Source organism: Chlorocebus sabaeus, chromosome 15, assembly GCF_047675955.1.
Source record: "Chlorocebus sabaeus isolate Y175 chromosome 15, mChlSab1.0.hap1, whole genome shotgun sequence".
Classification (NCBI taxonomy): Eukaryota; Metazoa; Chordata; class Mammalia; order Primates; family Cercopithecidae; genus Chlorocebus; species Chlorocebus sabaeus.
Window position 1 is genome coordinate 66,800,197 of NC_132918.1, and position 21,094 is coordinate 66,821,290.

The window sequence follows — 21,094 nt, forward strand, 5'->3', positions numbered from 1 at the left end:
ACTTTATTTGGGTATGCACAGCTCCCCTTCCAAATATGCCAATCACTGTTATGTTAGCAATGTTTGCCATACCCAATAACAAATTGCAAATAAGTTCTACACTCATATCCTATCTACCCATATACTACTTTTTTGCCTCTCAGCTGGTTCTTAACTTCCTCTCCAAAATATTCCTAGGCTGCCTCTCCAGCTACATCTGCTATTGAAACTGTCTCTCATTCCATATACTGCTATGGTCACTATCTAATGCTACGTTGAAAAGTTCATGATAAAGAGACTTGGCAAGGATATAAGGACCAATGGTCTGTCTGCAATTAAGTGTTGTCTGCATAAACACTTACTTCTTGTTAGTTCATTACTATCAAGAGTTGACTGCAGCTACAGAATGACTGTAAACTGGGATATCCCCTTTCTTCCAGGCATCGGGGTGAAAATATAGGTGAGGTTTTTTATTGCTTTTCTAAATAGGGCATCAGAAACACTAGTCAATAAAAAGAGAAATGAATCCTTGTTTAAGGGCTGTTGTATAAAAAAATTCATCTGGATCTTATTTTCTTTGCCTGACACTTCACACACTTTCAATCACTTATTTACCTGCTAAGATCATCAAGTAAGTCTCTTTCAGTGTCATAAAGAACATTCACCAACCAAGTTTTCAAAATCATGCTGCAAATATGTGTCTCATGGCTAGAGAAAAATAAATAAAATTACCCTAACACTAAGTTATGTCATTAGAATACATTTATTCCCTTGCACACTGAAACGTCCACTCCCTGATTAGTTTTTATTTGCCTGTTAAGGTTGCATTATTAAAATAAGAAGTGACGCCAAAAAATATCTCTGAGAACCTAGAGATGGAATAAAACATAACAACTTTAAGATGGTGCCATAGCTGTTTATTGCCCCCTATATGCCAGAAATGATTATTTGAAAGCATGAGTATATGTAACTGTGAATAAACAACAAGTAGTTAATTTGCTAGGTGTTTTATATACTTAAAATAATTGTATATATTTATAAAACAATTCCATTTTTATATTGTATAAATTGTATGTATTTATAAAATAATTCCACAGTACAGAGCTGAGAAAATGAGAAAACTCCGGAAGTTAAGAAAATGTCCCAAGGACACACAAGTAGTATATTGTGAGCCAGAGCCAAGTGTTTCATGGAACAAGAAAGTTAGATTTTGAGGCAAAAAAAAAAAAAAAAAAAGAAAAGAAAGAAAGTTAAGAATGATACTCTTGGCCATGACTGTGATTCTCCACAGTAAGGTCACAAGGAGCAGTGGGCTAAAACCACTAAATTGTTCTTAGGATCAGCTCTATCAGGAGTGATAACCGTAAATACAGATATTATATTTAAACTTAGTTTGGCCACACACTGAAGCTAGTGTGATACTGTGGGTATTTACTTCATTGAAATCTACTAGGGTAAAATTTCCCTAGTACTACCCTGCTCTAACAACTTTTCCTCTGGATTGACTTGTTTATTTGGTCTTAATCTGAAAATGGCACATAGCATAGATCATAGTAATCCTAAACTAACTTTCCTATTTATAGTGCAAATTATTGACAAAAGCATAGAATAAACAAAACCATGAATCTTTCAATTCCTGTGACATCTACGTTAGTGTTTCTCTGACCACAGAGAATAATGTACATTTATACCAAAGACAACAGAAGATTAGAGACATCAGATTCTCTATGCCTAGGGCTTAGTGAAGTATTAACATTTCTTAAGGCAAGTTCCTTGCATGAGACAGGCTTAGGGGAATTAATATCAACATTCAATTTCTGGTGCATCTACTTTGTGGAATACTTTTGACCACATAGCTAACCATAAATCTGTTATTTTCTAAGCATGTAGTTAGTGTGAAAGAAATATAACATTACATTTTTATCTTAAACGTAATATGTAGAACTTGACTCCATAAAGATAGGAATACTATTAATTTATAAGGAGTCATGGATTTTTCACTTACCTTTGTTTTAGCAGTGATAAAGGGGTGTTTTTTAAACCAAGAAAGTAAGGTAAATATATTTTAGCAATATGGCTTGTTCAAAGAAAGTCAACTGTTCTATATAATGCATACAAAATTACATATAGCAAAGAAGTTTACTTTAATATGGTACATTAAATTACCAGTTATAAATAATTATTATCCACACGTTAAAATAGAATCTTAAATGAATGATAATGTTAACAGCATATACCCTTGACATGATGTGATGAAAATTACCTCTGTGGTCTTCCTGCTCATAACCCCTGTCTAACCGTGAGAAAAACAGAAAACAGACCTAAACTTAAGGACATTTATCAAATTCCTGACCAGTACTCCTCAAAATTAGCAAGACTATCAAAACGAGGAAAGTGTGTGCAACTATCACAGTCTAGAGGAACCTAAGGAAATATGAGAACTCAGTGTAATGTGGGATCCTGAATGAGATTCTAGGGCAAAAGAACATTAGGTAAAAACTTGGAAAATCAAATAAAGAATGGGCTTTAGTTAACACTAATGTATAAATATTGATTCATTAGTTGTGACAAATGTACCATATTAACGTGAGATGTTAACAATAAGAGAAGCTAGATGCAGGGTATATGGGAACTTTCTGATATATTCTTGTATCTTCTCTGCAAACCTAAAACTATTCTAAAATTAAAGTTTATTACTTTAAGAAAAACAGAATTATAACCAGTCAACAAATGGTGCATCATTAAAGTTATTTTGTAGAATCATAGTCAGAAAGAACCTTCATGGCTTTAGAGCACAGTTTTCTTAATTTTTAGATAGAGAAGTTTCAGGAAATTTCTCAAGGTCACATAGTGCTCTGAGATAATAACTAAGACTTGACATTGTATCTCCCAATGTGAAATCTAGTGCTTATTATCTTAACTGCAGTTACTCATGCACTCAACTTTATTCCATCAACATTTATTAAGCAACTATTTTGTGCTAAGTTCTATCCCAAGCCATTGGGATAAGAAGGCCAATAAATATAGATCATGTACTTAGTGACAAAATAGTTTATGAGATATCCCATAAAGACTTGAAATAATAACTATTATTATAAACTTAATAATTCTTAATCTGCTTTGTTCATTGCTATATTCTTGCACTTATCCTTGGCATGAAATGGGCACTCAATAAATATTGAGAGAAAACAATGAATAAATTACCAATAATAGCTAATCATCGTGGAAGCACTTTTAAAATATTTACAAGTATTAACTCATTCAATCCTCATAAAAAAACAAGAGGGGCACAACATTTTTATTATCATCATAGCAACAAAACTGAGGTATCTCCATACCATACCAAGTTTCAAACTGTGTTTGAAAACTTGAACACAGTTCAAATTTTCAAATCAAAAACAATGATTTCAACACAGTCTGGCTCAGTTGCACGTGCTCTTTGTTTATTTTTTATTGCTTAAAATTTAATTTTTTAGGATTCGGGCGGAGCAAGATGGCCGAATAGGAACAGCTCCAGTCTCCAACTCCCAGCGCGAGCGACACAAAAGACCGGTGATTTCTGCATTTTCAACTGAGGTACTGGGTTCATCTCACTGGGGAGTGCCAGACGATCGGTGCTGGTCAGCTGCTGCAGCCCCACCAGCGAGAGCTGAAGCAGGGCGAGGCATTGCCTCACCTGGAAAGCGCAAGGGGGAAGGGAATCCCTTTTCCTAGCCAGGGGAACTGAGACACACAACACCTGGAAAATCGGGTAACTCCCACCCCAATACTGCGCTTTAAGCAAACAGGCACACCAGGAGATCATATCCCACACCTGGCCGGGAGTGTCCCACACCCACGGAGCCTCCCTCATTGCTAGCACAGCAGTCTGTGATCTACCAGCAAGGCAGCAGCGAGGCTGGGGGAGGGGCGCCCGCCATTGCTGAGGCTTAAGTAGGTAAACAAAGCTGCTGGGAAGCTGGAACTGGGTGGAGCTCACAGCAGCTCAAGGAAACCTGCCTGTCTCTGTAGACTCCACCTCTGGGGACAGGGCACAGTAAACAATAACAAACGCAGCAGCTCTGCAGACGCAAACGACTCTGTCTGACACCTTTGAAGAGAGCAGTGGATCTCCCAACACGGAGGATGAGATCTGAGAAGGGACAGACTCCCTGCTCAAGTGGGTCCCTGACCCCCGAGTAGCCTAACTGGGAGACATCCCCCACTAGGGGCAGTCTGACACCCCACACTTCACAGGGTGGAGTACACCCCTGAGAGGAAGCTTCCAAAGCAAGAATCAGACAGGTACACTCGCTGTTCAGAAATATTCTATCTTCTGCAGCCTCTGCTGCTGATACCCAGGCAAACAGGGTCTGGAGTGGACCTCAAGCAATCTCCTACAGCTACAACCTACAGCTGAGGATCCTGACTGTTAGAAGGAAAGCTATCAAACAGGAAGGACACCTACACCAAAACCCCATCAGTACATCACCATCATCAAAGACCAGAGGCAGATAAAACCACAAAGATGGGGAAAAAGCAGGGCTGAAAAGCTGGAAATTCAAAAAATAAGAGCGCATCTCCCCCGGCAAAGGAGCGCAGCTCATCGCCAGCAACGGATCAAAGCTGGACGGAGAATGACTTTGACGAGATGAGAGAAGAAGGCTTCAGTCCATCAAATATCTCAGAGCTAAAGGAGGAATTACGTACCCAGCGCAAAGAAACTAAAAATCTTGAAAAAAAAAGTGGAAGAATTGATGGCTAGAGTAATTAATGCAGAGAAGCTCACAAACGAAATGAAAGAGATGAAAACCATGGCACGAGAAATACGTGACAAATGCACAAGCTTCAGTAACCGTCTCGATCAACTGGAAGAAAGAATGTCAACGATTGAGGATCAAATGAATGAAATGAAGCGAGAAGAGAAACCAAAAGAAAAAAGAAGAAAAAGAAATGAACAAAGCCTGCAAGAAGTATGGGATTATGTAAAAAGACCAAATCTACGTCTGATTGGGGTGCCTGAAAGTGAGGGGGAAAATGGAACCAAGTTGGAAAACACTCTTCAGGATATCATCCAGGAGAACTTCCCCAACCTAGTAGGGCAGGCCAACATTAAATCCAGGAAATACAGAGAATGCCACAAAGATACTCCTCGAGAAGAGCAACTCCAAGACACATAATGGCCAGATTCGCCAAAGTTGAAATGAAGGAAAAAATCTTAAGGGCAGCCAGAGAGAAAGATCGGGTTACCCACAAAGGGAAGCCCATCAGACTAACAGCAGATCTCTCGGCAGAAACTCTTCAAGCCAGAAGAGAGTGGGGGCCAATATTCAACATTCTTAAAGAAAAGAATTTTAAACCCAGAATTTTATATCCAGCCAAACTAAGTTTCATAAGTGAAGGAGAAATAAAATCCTTTACAGATAAGCAAATGCTTAGAGATTTTGTCACCACTAGGTCTGCCTTACAAGAGACCCTGAAGGAAGCACTAAACATGGAAAGGAACAACCGGTACCAGCCATTGCAAAAACATGCCAAAATGTAAAGACCATCAAGGCTAGGAAGAAACTGCATCAACTAACGAGCAAAATAACCAGTTAATATCATCATGGCAGGATCAAGTTCACACATAACAATCTTAACCTTAAATGTAAATGGACTAAATGCACCAATTAAAATACACAGACTGGCAAACTGGATAAAGAGTCAAGACCCATCAGTCTGCTGTATTCAGGAGACCCATCTCACACGCAGAGACATACATAGACTCAAAATAAAGGGATGGAGGAAGATTTACCAAGCAAATGGAGAACAAAAAAAAGCGGGGGTTGCAATACTAGTCTCTGATAAAACAGACTATAAACCATCAAAGATCAAAAGAGACAAAGAAGGCCATTACATAATGGTAAAGGGATCAATTCAACAGGAAGAGATAACTATCCTAAATATATATGCACCCAATACAGGAGCACCCAGATTCATAAAGCAAGTCCTTAGAGACTTACAAAGAGACTTAGACTCCCATACAATAATAATGGGAGACTTCAACACTCCACTGTCAACATTAGACAGATCAACGAGACAGAAAGTTAACAAGGATATCCAGGAATTGAACTCATCTCTGCAGCAAGCAGACCTAATACAGACCTAATAGACATCTATAGAACTCTCCACCCCAAATCAACAGAATATACATTCTTCTCAGCACCACATCATACTTACTCCAAAATTGACCACGTAATTGGAAGTAAAGCACTCCTCAGCAAATGTACAAGAACAGAAATTATAACAAACTGTCTCTCAGACCACAGTGCAATCAAATTAGAACTCAGGACTAAGAAACTCAATCAAAACCGCTCAACTACATGGAAACTGAACAACCTGCTCCTGAATGATTACTGGGTACATAACGAAATGAAGGCAGAAATAAAGATGTTCTTTGAAACCAATGAGAACAAAGATACAACATACCAGAATCTCTGGGACACATTTAAAGCAGTGTGTAGAGGGAAATTTATAGCACTAAATGCCCACAAGAGAAAGCAGGAAAGATCTAAAATTGACACTCTAACATCGCAATTAAAAGAACTAGAGAAGCAAGAGCAAACACATTCGAAAGCTAGCAGAAGGCAAGAAATAACTAAGATCAGAGCAGAACTGAAGGAGATAGAGACACAAAAAACCCTCCAAAAAATCAATGAATCCAGGAGTTGGTTTTTTGAAAAGATCAACAAAATTGACAGACCACTAGCAAGACTAATAAAGAAGAAAAGAGAGAAGAATCAAATCGACGCAATTAAAAATGATAAAGGGGATATCACCACCGACCCCACAGAAATACAAACTACCATCAGAGAATACTATAAACACCTCTACGCAAATAAACTGGAAAATCTAGAAGAAATGGATAATTTCCTGGACACTTACACTCTTCCAAGACTAAACCAGGAAGAAGTTGAATCCCTGAATAGACCAATAGTAGGCTCTGAAATTGAGGCAATAATTAATAGCCTACCAACCAAAAAAAGTCCAGGACCAGATGGATTCACAGCTGAATTCTACCAGAGGTACAAGGAGGAGCTGGTACCATTCCTTCTGAAACTATTCCAATCAATAGAAAAAGAGGGAATCCTCCCTAACTCATTTTATGAGGCCAACATCATCCTGATACCAAAGCCTGGCAGAGACACAACAAGAAAAGAGAATTTTAGACCAATATCCCTGATGAACATCGATGCAAAAATCCTCAATAAAATACTGGCAAACCGGATTCAGCAGCACATGAAAAAGCTTATCCACCATGATCAAGTGGGCTTCATCCCTGGGATGCAAGGCTGGTTCAACATTTGCAAATCAATAAACATAATCCAGCATATAAACAGAACCAAAGACAAGAACCACATCATTATCTCAATAGATGCAGAAAAGGCTTTTGACAAAATTCAACAGCCCTTCATGCTAAAAACGCTCAATAAATTCGGTATTGATGGAACGTACCTCAAAATAATAAGAGCTATTTATGACAAACCCACAGCCAATATCATACTGAATGGGCAAAAACTGGAAAAATTCCCTTTGAAAACTGGCACAAGACAGGGATGCCCTCTCTCACCACTCCTATTCAACATAGTGTTGGAAGTTCTGGCTAGGGCAATCAGGCAAGAGAAAGAAATCAAGGGGATTCAGTTAGGAAAAGAAGAAGTCAAATTGTCCCTGTTTGCAGACGACATGATTGTATATTTAGAAAACCCCATTGTCTCAGCCCAAAATCTCCTTAAGCTGATAAGCAACTTCAGCAAAGTCTCAGGATACAAAATTAATGTGCAAAAATCACAAGCATTCTTATACACCAGTGACAGTCAAACAGAGAGCCAAATCAGGAATGAACTTCCATTCACAATTGCTTCAAAGAGAATAAAATACCTAGGAATCCAACTTACAAGGGATGTAAAGGATCTCTTCAAGGAGAACTACAAACCACTGCTCAGTGAAATCAAAGAGGACACAAACAAATGGAAGAACATACCATGCTCATGGATAGGAAGAATCAATATCGTGAAAATGGCCATACTGCCCAAGGTAATTTATAGAGTCAATGCCATCCCCATCAAGCTACCAATGGGCTTCTTCACAGAATTGGAAAAAACTGCTTTAAAGTTCATATGGAACCAAAAAAGAGCCCGCATCTCCAAGACAATCCTAAGTCAAAAGAACAAAGCTGGAGGCATCACGCTACCTGACTTCAAACTATACTACAAGGCTACAGTAACCAAAACAGCATGGTACTGGTACCAAAACAGAGATATAGACCAATGGAACAGAACAGAGTCCTCAGAAATAATACCACACATCTACAGCCATCTGATCTTTGACAAACCTGAGAGAAACAAGAAATGGGGAAAGGATTCCCTATTTAATAAATGGTGCTGGGAAAATTGGCTAGCCATAAGTAGAAAGCTGAAACTGGATCCTGTCCTTACTCCTTATACGAAAATTAATTCAAGATGGATTAGAGACTTAAATGTTAGACCTAATACCATAAAAATCCTAGAGGAAAACCTAGGTAGTACCATTCAGGACATAGGCATGGGCAAAGACTTCATGTCTAAAACACCAAAAGCAATGGCAGCAAAAGCCAAAATTGACAAATGGGATCTCATTAAACTAAAGAGCTTCTGCACAGCAAAAGAAACTACCATCAGAGTGAGTAGGCAACCTACAGAATGGGAGAAAATTTTTGCAATCTACTCATCTGACAAAGGGCTAATATCCAAATCCTACAAAGAACTCAAACAAATTTACAAGAAAAAAACAAACAACCCCATCAAAAAGTGGGCAAAGGATATGAACAGACATTTCTCAAAAGAAGACATTCATACAGCCAACAGACACATGAAAAAATGCTCATCATCACTGGCCATCAGAGAAATGCAAATCAAAACCACAATGAAGGCCGGGCGCGGTGGCTCAAGCCTGTAATCCCAGCACTTTGGGAGGCCGAGACGGGCGGATCACGAGGTCAGGAGATCGAGACCATCCTGGCTAACCCGGTGAAACCCCGTCTCTACTAAAAAAATACAAAAAACTAGCCGGGCGAGGTGGCGGGCGCCTGTAGTCCCAGCTACTCGGGAGGCTGAGGCAGGAGAATGGCGTGAACCCGGGAGGCGGAGCTTGCAGTGAGCAGAGATCCGGCCACTGCACTCCAGCCTGGGCGACAGAGCGAGACTCCATCTCAAAAAAAAAAAAAAAAAAACCACAATGAGATACCATCTCACACCAGTTAGAATGGCGATCATTAAAAAGTCAGGAAACAACAGGTGCTGGAGAGGATGTGGAGAAATAGGAACACTTTTACACTGTTGGTGGGATTGTAAACTAGTTCAAACATTATGGAAAACAGCATGGCGATTCCTCAAGGATCTAGAACTAGATGTACCATATGACCCAGCCATCCCATTACTGGGTATATACCCAAAGGATTATAAATTATGCTGCTATAAGGACACATGCACACGTATGTTTATTGCGGCACTATTCACAATAGCAAAGACTTGGAATCAACCCAAATGTCCATCAGTGACAGATTGGATTAAGAAAATGTGGCACATATACACCATGGAATACTATGCAGCCACAAAAAAGGATGAGTTTGTGTCCTTTGTAGGGACATGGATGCAGCTGGAAACCATCATTCTTAGCAAACTATCACAAGAACAGAAAACCAAACACCGCATGTTCTCACTCATAGGCGGGAACTGAACAATGAGATCACTTGGACTCAGGAAGGGGAACATCACACACCGGGGCCTATCATGGGGAGGGGGGAGGGGGGAGGGATTGCATTGGGAGTTATACCTGATGTAAATGACAAGTTGATGGGTGCAGCACACCAACATGGCACAAGTATACATATGTAGCAAACCTGCACGTTGTGCACATGTACCCTACAACTTGAAGTTTAATAATAATAAATAAATTTTAAAAAAAAAAATTTAATTTTTTATAAAATAATTTGAATTAGTCTTGATTTATTATGCATGCTGAAAGATAACATATTAAACATTCGACTATAAAAGAAACTAAGTATGGCTCAAGCTAGAGTTAATCATGTATATCCAAACATCCATTATGCTAAGGTATTAAGTTGCTCAAAACCATTTAGAAGGAGGAAAGGAAAGGAAAACCTATAGCTCTCAACTAACCTCTTGTGCAGAATGGTAAGAATAAACTGCAGGACTTAACTGCACCTTTTTTTCCACCCTCAAAAGACAAGAAAGTAAGAAAATGATTCGCTTTTCTTACTGTTTCCCAAAGGCTGATTCAGATTTCTTTGCACCAAAGACTCTGGAACAATATATGTGACAAGGAGTTAAAAATAATGGGTGAAATTCAGTGAGAAGAGAAAGATTTGAGATGATTGGGGCTTGCATTTCTGTGCCATTTTTCTGCCAGTGCCCTATAGCAAATATTCATTATTGCAACTGTCGCTATTTGGCTTTGGCATCAAAACAGATTGGTAACACGTTGTGGAATGAGGCTTCATTGAGAATCAAAGGAAACGTCAATATTCAAAGTGGCCCATTTGTGACCTTCATCTTATATAAAAACACTGTAAGTACTTCTTTAAAAAAAAATCCATAAAGCATAAGAAAGGATTCCAAAAAATATCAACACTTGAATTTTGGATAGTAACATGCAGCAGCCAAGTTACATGGTCTGAGCAAGAAATTTATTCCTCTGCTTACAGACTTCATAACTCAAGTGGAAAAAGCAAAGGTGAGTTACTAGAGTTTCCTCTCAGGTAACAGGGATTAGTGTTATAACCCAAAGATGCTCATCATGTTTTCCTGTAGATCGAAGGCTCAGAATTACATCTGATTTATTTTCTTCTTTCCTATATGAATTTAAGTCTCACTCAGACTTGCTAGGAAACGAAGAAAACAGCTGCTTCCTCATAAATATGCTGACATTCTGAAGTATAAAAAGGTGCTTCTGACAAAAAAAAAAAAAAAAAAAGTCTTTAGAAATTATTCCTGGTGGTTCATTTTCTACCAATTTTATTTCATTTAACTAAAATTTATTGAGCCCATACCACAGTCTTAGACCCAGGCAGGAATGGCCTTGGCACTGGGCTGTGCTTAAAAGTCCCTTTATATGAGTATTTGTTTTTTGTTGTTTTTTTTTCTTGTAAAATAAAAAAAGTTTCTACAGTGTTCTGTAACCAATGGAGCAGAGGGGAATTATGGGAAAAGGAAGTGAGAACTGAACTGGGTGCCCCAAAGGCCAGAGTACAGAGCTGGGAGTTTATAAGTGTGTGTTTGTGCACTTATGAGTGTATGTGTCTACGTGTATGTATGTGCATGTATGGCTATATGTGTATATCTGTGCATAAGAGTGTGTGTGTGTGTGTGTGTTGAGAGGTTGGAAGATATCACAACTTCTATCTGGAAACCAGAGAAAGAGTGGCTGTTTTTGTACACAGTACACGTTTGGCCACCCCCAAATCACAAAAATATATGTCTAAGCAGAAAAAGTCCCCCTGCCCTAAATTCCTCACTCCCATCTGCTAGAGTGGTATAGCTGTAGAAAGTGCTTTAAACTGCCTAGAAATCCCACGGCCACCAAATGAGGCTGGGGAGAAATCAAGTGCTCCGCTCCACTTTGCAGGGTACCTGATTTGGATGGGTCCAGTCACCAGCCAGAAGTTCTGGCTTTGGGCACAGCTTCCTCTCTGTTCTTACAAATCTGCTTTACTACTAGGCTCAAGGCTGATTCAGGTGAGGGGATTCTTTATTCTTCAGGTCACAAAGACAATTCCTGGGGAACAAAGTGTGGAGTTGCTGGGTAAAATTTGATACATATTTAGATATATGGCATATAGTCTCCATTTGTACATTTGGCCCTGAAAATTTTGGGGGTCTGTCTTATAGGACCCATCCATATACAGGATGTTGTGTTAACTACAGGAGGTAAAAAATAAATGCAATATAAGTTATATATGCAAGAGTAATAGGACTGTAATATAAAGAGTGGAGGGAACAATGAATTCCGTGTCCTTGAGAAGAATAAGCTGGAAGAAGTATTACTAGAAAATATTAGAAAAATGAATTGTACTTCAGACTGATTTCATTTTGTCTCTAATGGTCTGTGACTTGGTAGTTCCATGCAAAAAGTAATCACGTATACTTTTCATCAAGTGACAAGTTCTTCCCCATAGTAGCCTGTAAGAAACTCTAATGTTCTAAGGGATTGGGTGACTATACAATTTCTTTCTACATTTACATTTTTTGAACTAAATTTCCCAAGCCTTGTATGCATTAAAAATTTTAGAAAGGAGATTTTAAAATTTACAAAACAAAAATATTGAACTGAAACTTTTGAGATGATTTTCAAAGCTGTCCAATTTATTATCTGTTTGAGGCAACTACATTGAGAATAGATTCATATACATAGATAATGGTTATCTGTTGAACTCACTATGTGCTACATATATTACATGCAAATTAGACCATAAATTATTCCAATGAAAAATATTAAGGCAGAAGCAGAGCCCATTTAAAAAATTTAACTTCTGGATTTCCCTCTTTTTTTTTTTTTTTTTTTTTTTTTTTGAGATAGGATCTCGCTGTGACACCCAGGCTGGAGTACAGTGGTGCAATCTCGGCTCACTACAACCTCTGCCTCCTGGGTTCAAGCGATTCTCCTGCCTCAGCCTCCTGAGTAGCTGGGATTACAGGCACGCGTCACCACGCCCTGCTAATTTTTTTGTATTTTTAGTAGAGAAGGGTTTTCACCATGTTGGCCAGGCTGGTCTTGAACTCCTGACCTGAGGATCCGCCCACCTCGGCCTCCCAAAGTGCTGGGATTATAGGTGTGAGCCACTGCGCCCAGCTGAATTTCCCTATTGATGCCAAAGATCAATTATTTTCATAGGGACTTACCATTTTCTACAAAGATCATGTGATTTGAGAGGGCAATGTGAGAATGCTTTTTGTAGGATAATTTATCCAAAATTTAGGCAATTCCTATTACTCATTCAAATTTGGGGATAAACAGACTAGAGAATCAGGTTGCCAGGACAGAGCACAGTTGCAGAAGCCCCCAAAAAGAGGTGGTGATCAGGACCAGGTCACACACCTTGACTTGGGTCAGGCAACTGAGGGTTGAGCTAATGAGATGAAGAAGGGGCAGCAAAATTGGACCATGTAGGAGGAAGAAGCAGAGGTTCCTGAAGCACAGAGTCTTGACACGAATTGTCCAGTCCCCCAGAGGAGGTAAGTAGGTTCCAATATTGGCCGGCCAAAGCTGAGACCTACTGTATATCTTCAACCTCCACATCTCCGAAATGCTCTTAACCTCAAAATGGACCTTTCTAGATTAAACTGGGATTTCACCAAGTCAAAGCGCATATTCTCTCTAGACAGTGGTCTCCCCCACAACCTAAAAAGAAAGAAGCCAACAGAAAAAGGCAGATGTAAAAGGATGACTGACAATAATAGTATTAGGGACATGTCCAAACACTGCTCATCTCTCCAGTGGTTACAAGACTGATCAGGCGGCTTGACTTAAGCTCGCCCTCAGAATACAAGGTCTCTATTTAAAGAGAGATAAGCTGATTAGAGTTAGTATTATTACTTTTTTCCTCTGCCAGCTAAATTGCCCTCTTCCCTTTCTTTAGAATCCATAAATTAGGGACTCATTCTAGGAAAGAAGCCCTGACATGTCTTATTAGCCTAATTTAATATCACAGCATTGTCCTTAGTTGATAACAATCACCTCAGCAATCTATATCGATGTCTCATCATGCCAATACCTTAATTTCTAAGTCAATGAGGATTATATTTTCTACTCATTTAGTATATAAATATACTCCATACCATAACTAGAACAGCGTCTGCCAGACAGTTGGTAACTGATAAACATGGATGCTGCTGCCATCACATTTGTTAGGCATTTGCTTATCCTTTAAAAGTTGGAGTTATATCCCTGTCAGGTAGGTGCTAGACTGAAAATTGGCATAGCAATAAAAAAGCATATCATTGACCTCCTAAACTAAGTTTTCAACCTTAATCATTTTCCTCTTATACATTTTCAAATAATATTTATTTCATTCTTTTCTTTATGCTCCTTTGACTCTCAAAACATCCCCCTATCATGGCGCCATGACGTTGGGGAACTTTCACGAATCCTATTACTATAAACTAGTGATTGTGAGACTTTAGCACGCATCAGATTCACCCAAAGAGTTTGACAAAACACAGACTGCCCAGCCCCAGCCGCATCACCAGAGTTTCTGATTCAGTATGTATAGGGTGAGGCCTGAATATCTGCATTTCTAACGAGTTCCCAGGTATTGCTGCTGCTGCTGCTCTGAGAACCACACTTCAAGAACCACCACTGACAGATCTGTCAATTAGTTTCCAGTTTAGATTAACTGGTCTCAGTGGTAAAGCTAAATGTTATTTAAATAGCAAGTCATGAACGCATGAAGAGGGAAATGAGAGATTGAGTAACCAGTGTCCTTGTTTGCCTGAGGGAACTGAGGGAGTTCCTGCGACATGGGACTTTCAGTGCTAAAGTTGGAACATCCCAGGCAAGCCAGGGGAAGCCAGGGGAAGCTAGTCACTCTAAGAGAGAAACCTGAAAAAAATTAGAAAATTCTTTTAAAAATTTTTAGATACTACCTAATCAACAAACTTTTTTTCTTTTTTCTTTTTTTTTTTTTTGAGACAGAGTCTCACTCTATCATTCAGGCTGGAGTGCGGTGGCACCATTTTGGCTCACTGCAACTTCTGCCTCCTGGTTTCAAGTGATTCTTCTGCCTCAGCCTCCTGAGTAACTGGGATTACAGTAGCTGCCACCACACCTGGCTAATTTTTGTATTTTTAGTAGAGATGGGGTTTCACCACGTTGGTCAGCCAGTCTCAAATCCCTGACCTCAGGTGATCCACCCTCCTCAGCCTCCTAAAGTGTTGGGATTACAGGCATGAGCCACCATGCCCAGCCTAAACAACAAACATTTCTATTGAGAGATGCACTTTTTGATAACAAATGAGGAAGGATAGAGACACATTCTGATCTTTGGAGCAGAGAAAAATACTAGTGGGAGCCTAAATAACCTTCTATTGATCAGTTAAACCAGGGTTTCTTTTGTAAGAATAAACTGTTCTCTCCCTAAATTAGAGTTTATATATTTCTAAGGGAATTAATTTTCCACTTTGTTCACAGATGTTTAGTATAAATCACAGTTCATCCTCTCCAAATATAATTTAAGCCAAAATAAATTAATCCAAACCTAAGTTCATGAGAAGGTAAGATTGTTAGGCCTTGTTCCAGTTAATTGAGTGGGTCTGGCTATTGTACATACAATTGATAAGCACCAAGACAAATGGGTGAGTTTTATCAAAATTCGTGAGCTTCTGGATAGATATTACAAAAGGGAAAGGAAAAGAAAGACAAAAAGAAACTCAATTTACTCCGAAGGTATTGTAAATGATTTGGATGCCACTAGATTAGGAAACTGCCTTTTCATGCTTCTAATAGAGATTTTATTTTTCCTCCAGTAGGGCAGAATGAAAGAAAAGAAAGCCCTCCAAAACCTATGAATGATAGCACCCCTGTTCCAAGAGCTATCAGAAGAAAAAAGTACTGCATGCTGCAGTAACAGTTTCTGTTTCATTAATGAGAAGAACTGTGTATTGGAAAGCTCAGTTTGAAATCTGGCAAGAAATCAAGGTATGGTTTTTCAGTGACTGCCTTTGGTAGTTCATCTGTTTAACACACGTAGTAATGGAATTCTTCCTGCTGGCCATGTGCTTTAGGTTAAAAGTAAGGGTTTGTCATGTGTCCTTATTATCCATGATATCTAACTATTATAATTATGACATGATAAATCATGAATCTTGAAAGCTTTTACTAATTGAAGTTGAACGAAAAGTGAGAGAAAGCTTACCTCTGACTGATAATTTAGAATGAGTAGGGACTGTAAAAGGTGAAGATAGTCATGCCAAGTTATTTAGGACACAAATACTTGCTCTAGAATCTTGTTGGGCAGCACATACAATGAAAATGAAGAAACAACAGCCAGCTCTTCAGTTTTCTGTACCATAGAGCTGTCTTGAAGATAAGAAAATAAGCTCCCACAATAAAGGGTGCAATGATAAAATATTTAGTATGGAAATAATTTAGAACATTATCCCATCTGGACTCAGGCATTTTATTATATGTGCAAGAGTTATAATACTTAGCATTTTTCATTACAATGTTAGTGTTTCATAGATTAACTATGCAGAAAATGTTTTAATCACCAGAAAGATACCATGATGTAACTGATATGCACTTGCCACAATACACTGCTCAGACATCTAGATTAAAGAATTTTTCATATTTTAGCGAACTAGAAAAGGAGTTTTCAGGGAGTAAATTCCACTGGATAAATCATTGAAAATGGTTGACAAAGAGGATGGAAGTATAGAAAAGGAAATGAGAAAAATTACATAAATTGAGAAAACATTTTTTAACCAATAATTTTTCACCAACTCCTGAGCATTCAATTTCAACTATAAGCTGAGTTAAAACTCAAACTACCCATCATTTCACTCAAAACAGCAATGTATTATTATTTTCTCTCTGCAAAGAAGGAAGAAAAATAGGGGTCATCACATAATACAATGATTTCTTGATAGAATTTCTCTCTTCAAAGTAGTTTCCATGTTGTGTTATCTTCAGTCAAAGATAATTTTTTAAGAGCTGGAGGATAAATAAATATTAGAGAAAACATACTAATAAATATGGAATAGGAGATATCAAAAGTCTACTACTGATTATTTACAGAAAGGTTGGCCACTGAAAAACTGTTAGAGCTGTTTGGAAAATAATACGATACAATTCTGGAACAAATGTGTCTCTTTCCCAGCAAAACCAACAGACCTCTTTCTAAGAAGCCAAGATTCCCTTTTTGTCTTCAGAAACCATATAAATTCAATTTTCATGAAATTCCAAATATAAACTTATCTCTCCTCTTATTCCCATTAGCTATCACATAACTCCAGAAATTCCAAACTACAGCAAACTGCCCCTTGCACAAAAATTTGCCAAACTATGTATATATTCTTTTCACATTTGAGAAGACATTCATTGTAATTGTGTCACCATTTCATCAAAGCACTAATTTAAACGTTTAAAAAAGTCAATCTCTCTTCTTTTTTCAAAATGATATCAAATAACAATTTTTATTTTCTTAGGCTTCATCCAAACATTGTTTATTTTAGCATTAAGCAACTTTAAATCTAATTATTTAAGTATATATTTAAGAAAAAATGACTTAATGGCTAGTTCTGTCAATCAATTTTCAATTCAATACTTTAAGATAAATATATTTTAGGGCAGAGTTGTATTAATAAAGTATACTAAGAATTAACTTCAAAATGAATCTGTATTATCTCTGAAACTGTCTATACTGGCCATTCTTATCCTGTAAAATGCTAAGTATTTTTATAGCCACAGAATAAAACAAAATAGAAATCTAGTTCCATATGACAGACCTCTCAAAGGATGCTGGCATTTCTATTTCATTTCACTCATTGGGATCTCGTTACATGAGTTAAATCACATCATACTGGAGCCCATTTGATATAAATAGAAGTTCTAATATTTCACCATTAATTTTGATAAGATAATGTTTAAAATAGAATTCATAATTAAGCTTTAGAATAGAGTCATTGTTTTATTCAGGATACATATTTGTGTAGTTGTTTTTTATTATCAATATCTCTGTTACCTTTAACAACAACCCAACTGTGAAATTTAAAAGCTAGCACTGTGAGTAAATTGTTTTGCTTTATGGGTCATGTTTTAAAATTAGGTTAATTTTCTTGGTACATAAGATCTTATTTGTTGTATATCATGTTATCTATACACGTGTTTTACAGCAAAAGTAGGTTATTTTGAAAATGTTTCTCTAGCAATGAAAAAGCCTTATCATGGATGTGAGACTAATTTTGTTCACATCCTTACTGGCAGATTCTTCTTGCCCAGGGAAGAAGCCAGGTCAAGAATGCTAGCAGTCCAGGACTGAATGTCTTGAGTCAAATGTCTGAGTAGACAAGAGAGTGTGTGAGGCAAATCAAGCCTGATACTTGAAAGGTTGTTGCCAAGTGGTCAAGATCACAGCCAGGACACAACAGCCAATTCACAGGACTGGGGAAAGAAGTCAGAGCCAGAAGTCAAACTGGGTGAGAAGAAACAGGTCCCAGGGTATCTGAGGACTCAGCCTGAGACCATGGCAGGCAGACAATGTATTGACCTTGTCAAGTTATTTTTAGCATGAAGGCCTTACCTCCTTGGACAGGTCTGTCATGGTTTGATTGAGGAGAGTGCTCATGGTCACTGCCTGCACCTCCAGAGGAGAGGAGGAGAGGCAAAGAAATGAATGGTAGTTGTGGATCTAGAGGCTTTGTGCTTTTTTTTATGCCCTTGGACTACACATTAGGAAACTGTGCAAAGACAGCAAGGACTCATGCTTTTTTTTTTTTTTTTTTTTTTGGTCTCCTCTTTTGTTCAACTTGTCTATTCTTTACCTCAATAAAAAAGTAAATAACTGAATGAAAGAATGAATAAATAAGAAACGTATGTATGTATTTCTCTCTTTAAGATTTCAATCTGCTCCCATATGTCACCCCTAATTGAGGACATTTCCAGAGAAGGCTAATTAAAAACTTTTTTTAACTTGCTGGGGAAAAAAGACAAGTGATCAAGGATTGGGCAGATTGGCTAATGGAGTTGAACTATATGATTTGGTTCAGTGAAATCATCTTTTCTCAGAAGCTCATCAAGACAACAACCCTGGATAGAACTCAGTTTTATAAAAATACAATGCTTTTCACCAAAATAAATTCACTTAGATAATTCAAGTGCACACATAATTCTAAGTGTTGGAGGAATTCTTGAAGAATGCTTAGACATTGAAAAAATAATGTATTTTGTTTCACACAACACATGATATGTGCATTTCTAGCACTGCAATGCCATAATTTCAGTAGTTATTTGCTTTTCTTTAACACTTCAGAAAAATTCCACTATGACCTAACTTTCAAAACATAATTTCAACACCAGTAACAGTTTCCTTTCTGGCTGACTTATCAATCTGAGTTAATAAATGTTTCCTTAGCCTGGAAGTTTAATTAACTTAAGTTGAATAGATCTGAATGAGATAGAAATTATTTGTATTTGCTTATTAACTTTTTTCAAGATAAGACAGAATTAGAAAGGAAAGAGAAGAGTAAGAGACACATGTCTTATTTGCCCTTTTAAATTACAGATTTATAGGGAGAGAAATTTTGTGAGCTTCTCCTTTTAAGGATAGTTTAATCAGTTAGTCCAGATGGATCAATATGATGAACCAGTCAATAAGATTTTGAAGAAACTCTTCTCTATCTTTGAAGGTACTATCATCACAGATACTCTGTCTCTATTGGAGAATATTTCCTGTTAAGATTTCTGAGATGCTAATAAAAAAAGTGTCACCAAAAATGATGATTTATAAATTCTGATGTAAATATCACTGAAACATACAAATGAATAAATGCCAAGTAGTCTGTGTATTTTGCAAGATATATGTACACAGCACACTTAAAATGATAGATGATGCATCACTCAAAATGAGATAAAGACTATTTCTTTCACTACGTTTATGTCTCATTAATTTTTGCTATTTTAAAATTTCCTTCATATAGAGTGGATCTCTCAAGTTAGTCCAACAATCTAGCTTCCCAGTTTCATAGGTCCTTATTCTAAACATGATTACTGTTATATGAATCAGCTATCAGGCATAACAATGCATTATCTCAAAGGTAAGCATAAATAATTACAAAATAAAACAAATGCATGGCAAAAAATTAAAAGGTGCAAGATAATGGTAACATCCTAAATTTGTTTAGTCCTTTTCAATTTTCAAATACATTTTGTATCCACTTCTCTGTTTTTATCCTCAGTACAGTACTACGAGAAAAACATTAAAGTTCTTATTTTATAAAGGAGAAAACTAGCTCATTGATATAAAGTCACTTGCTAGATTCATATAGCTATTAATTGGCAAAGACATTATCAGCATCAAGATTGTTTAAGGTTTACTTTTGCCACCTGGTAGAAAATATTGTCTTTGATTGTAAAGAGCTAAGTATTAAAAATTGCATAGTATCTACAGGACATTGCAGCAATTATATATTTTTTATTTCTGCCCAAATATTGCTAAGACTGTGTGTATGACTAGAAAACTATATATTTAATTTTGAACTAATTTTATAGCACTTAGAATAGAGACATATGCATTAAACAGTTTTGTGTAGTAATAATATTAGGTAATTTAAATTTAAAGTACCATGTCAGATTTCTAATACCTACTTATTAAATTTACCAAGGTTTTTAGCCTTCTGTTTACAAACTGTAATCATTTAAAACATAAAAAAGGTAGCAACATGCTTTCAAAGTAGAGGTTAGATCACATCACTGTTCTCCAAATACCACAGTGGCTTTCAATTTTGCCCCATGTAAAGACTAATCTTCAACTGAAAGCTTTCACCCGGAGATCAAGAGCAAGACAAGAATGTCCACTCTTGCTGCTGCTATTGATCATTGTACTGAAAGTTCTAGCCAGAACTATGAAGCAGGGGGAAAAAATATGCAGATTAGAGAAGCAGAAGTAAAACTACCTCTATTCATAGATGACATGATATTGTACATAGAAAACCTTAAAATATCTACAAAGAAAACCCAAAATGAATTTCTATACACTAGCAATGAACAATCTAAAGTTAAGAAAACAATTTTACTTACAATTGCATGAAAAAGAATAAAATCTTAGGAATAAATTTAACCAGTAAAGTGTAAGACTTGTACACTGAAAACTACAAAACAATGTTGGAAAAAAATAGAATACCTAAGTACGTGGAAAGGCAGCCCATGTTTGATGGTTGGAATCCTTAATACTGTTAAGATGGCAATACTATCTAAATTACTCCTCATATTCATGGAATCTCTATCAAAGTTTTAACTGAGTTTTTAATAGAAATAACTAAGCTTACCTAAAATGTATATAAAAATAAAGGGATACTAAATAGCCAAAATGATATTGAAAAAG

At 37.2% G+C, this 21,094-nt stretch overlaps 1 protein-coding gene across 1 annotated transcript in view; it reads right to left on the reverse strand.

Annotated features, from left to right (window-relative positions):
• Positions 1 to 21,094, reverse strand: part of ZNF385D (zinc finger protein 385D) — a 342,912-nt gene that overhangs the window by 17,058 nt on the left and 304,760 nt on the right. The gene's annotated exons all lie outside the window — the stretch shown is intronic.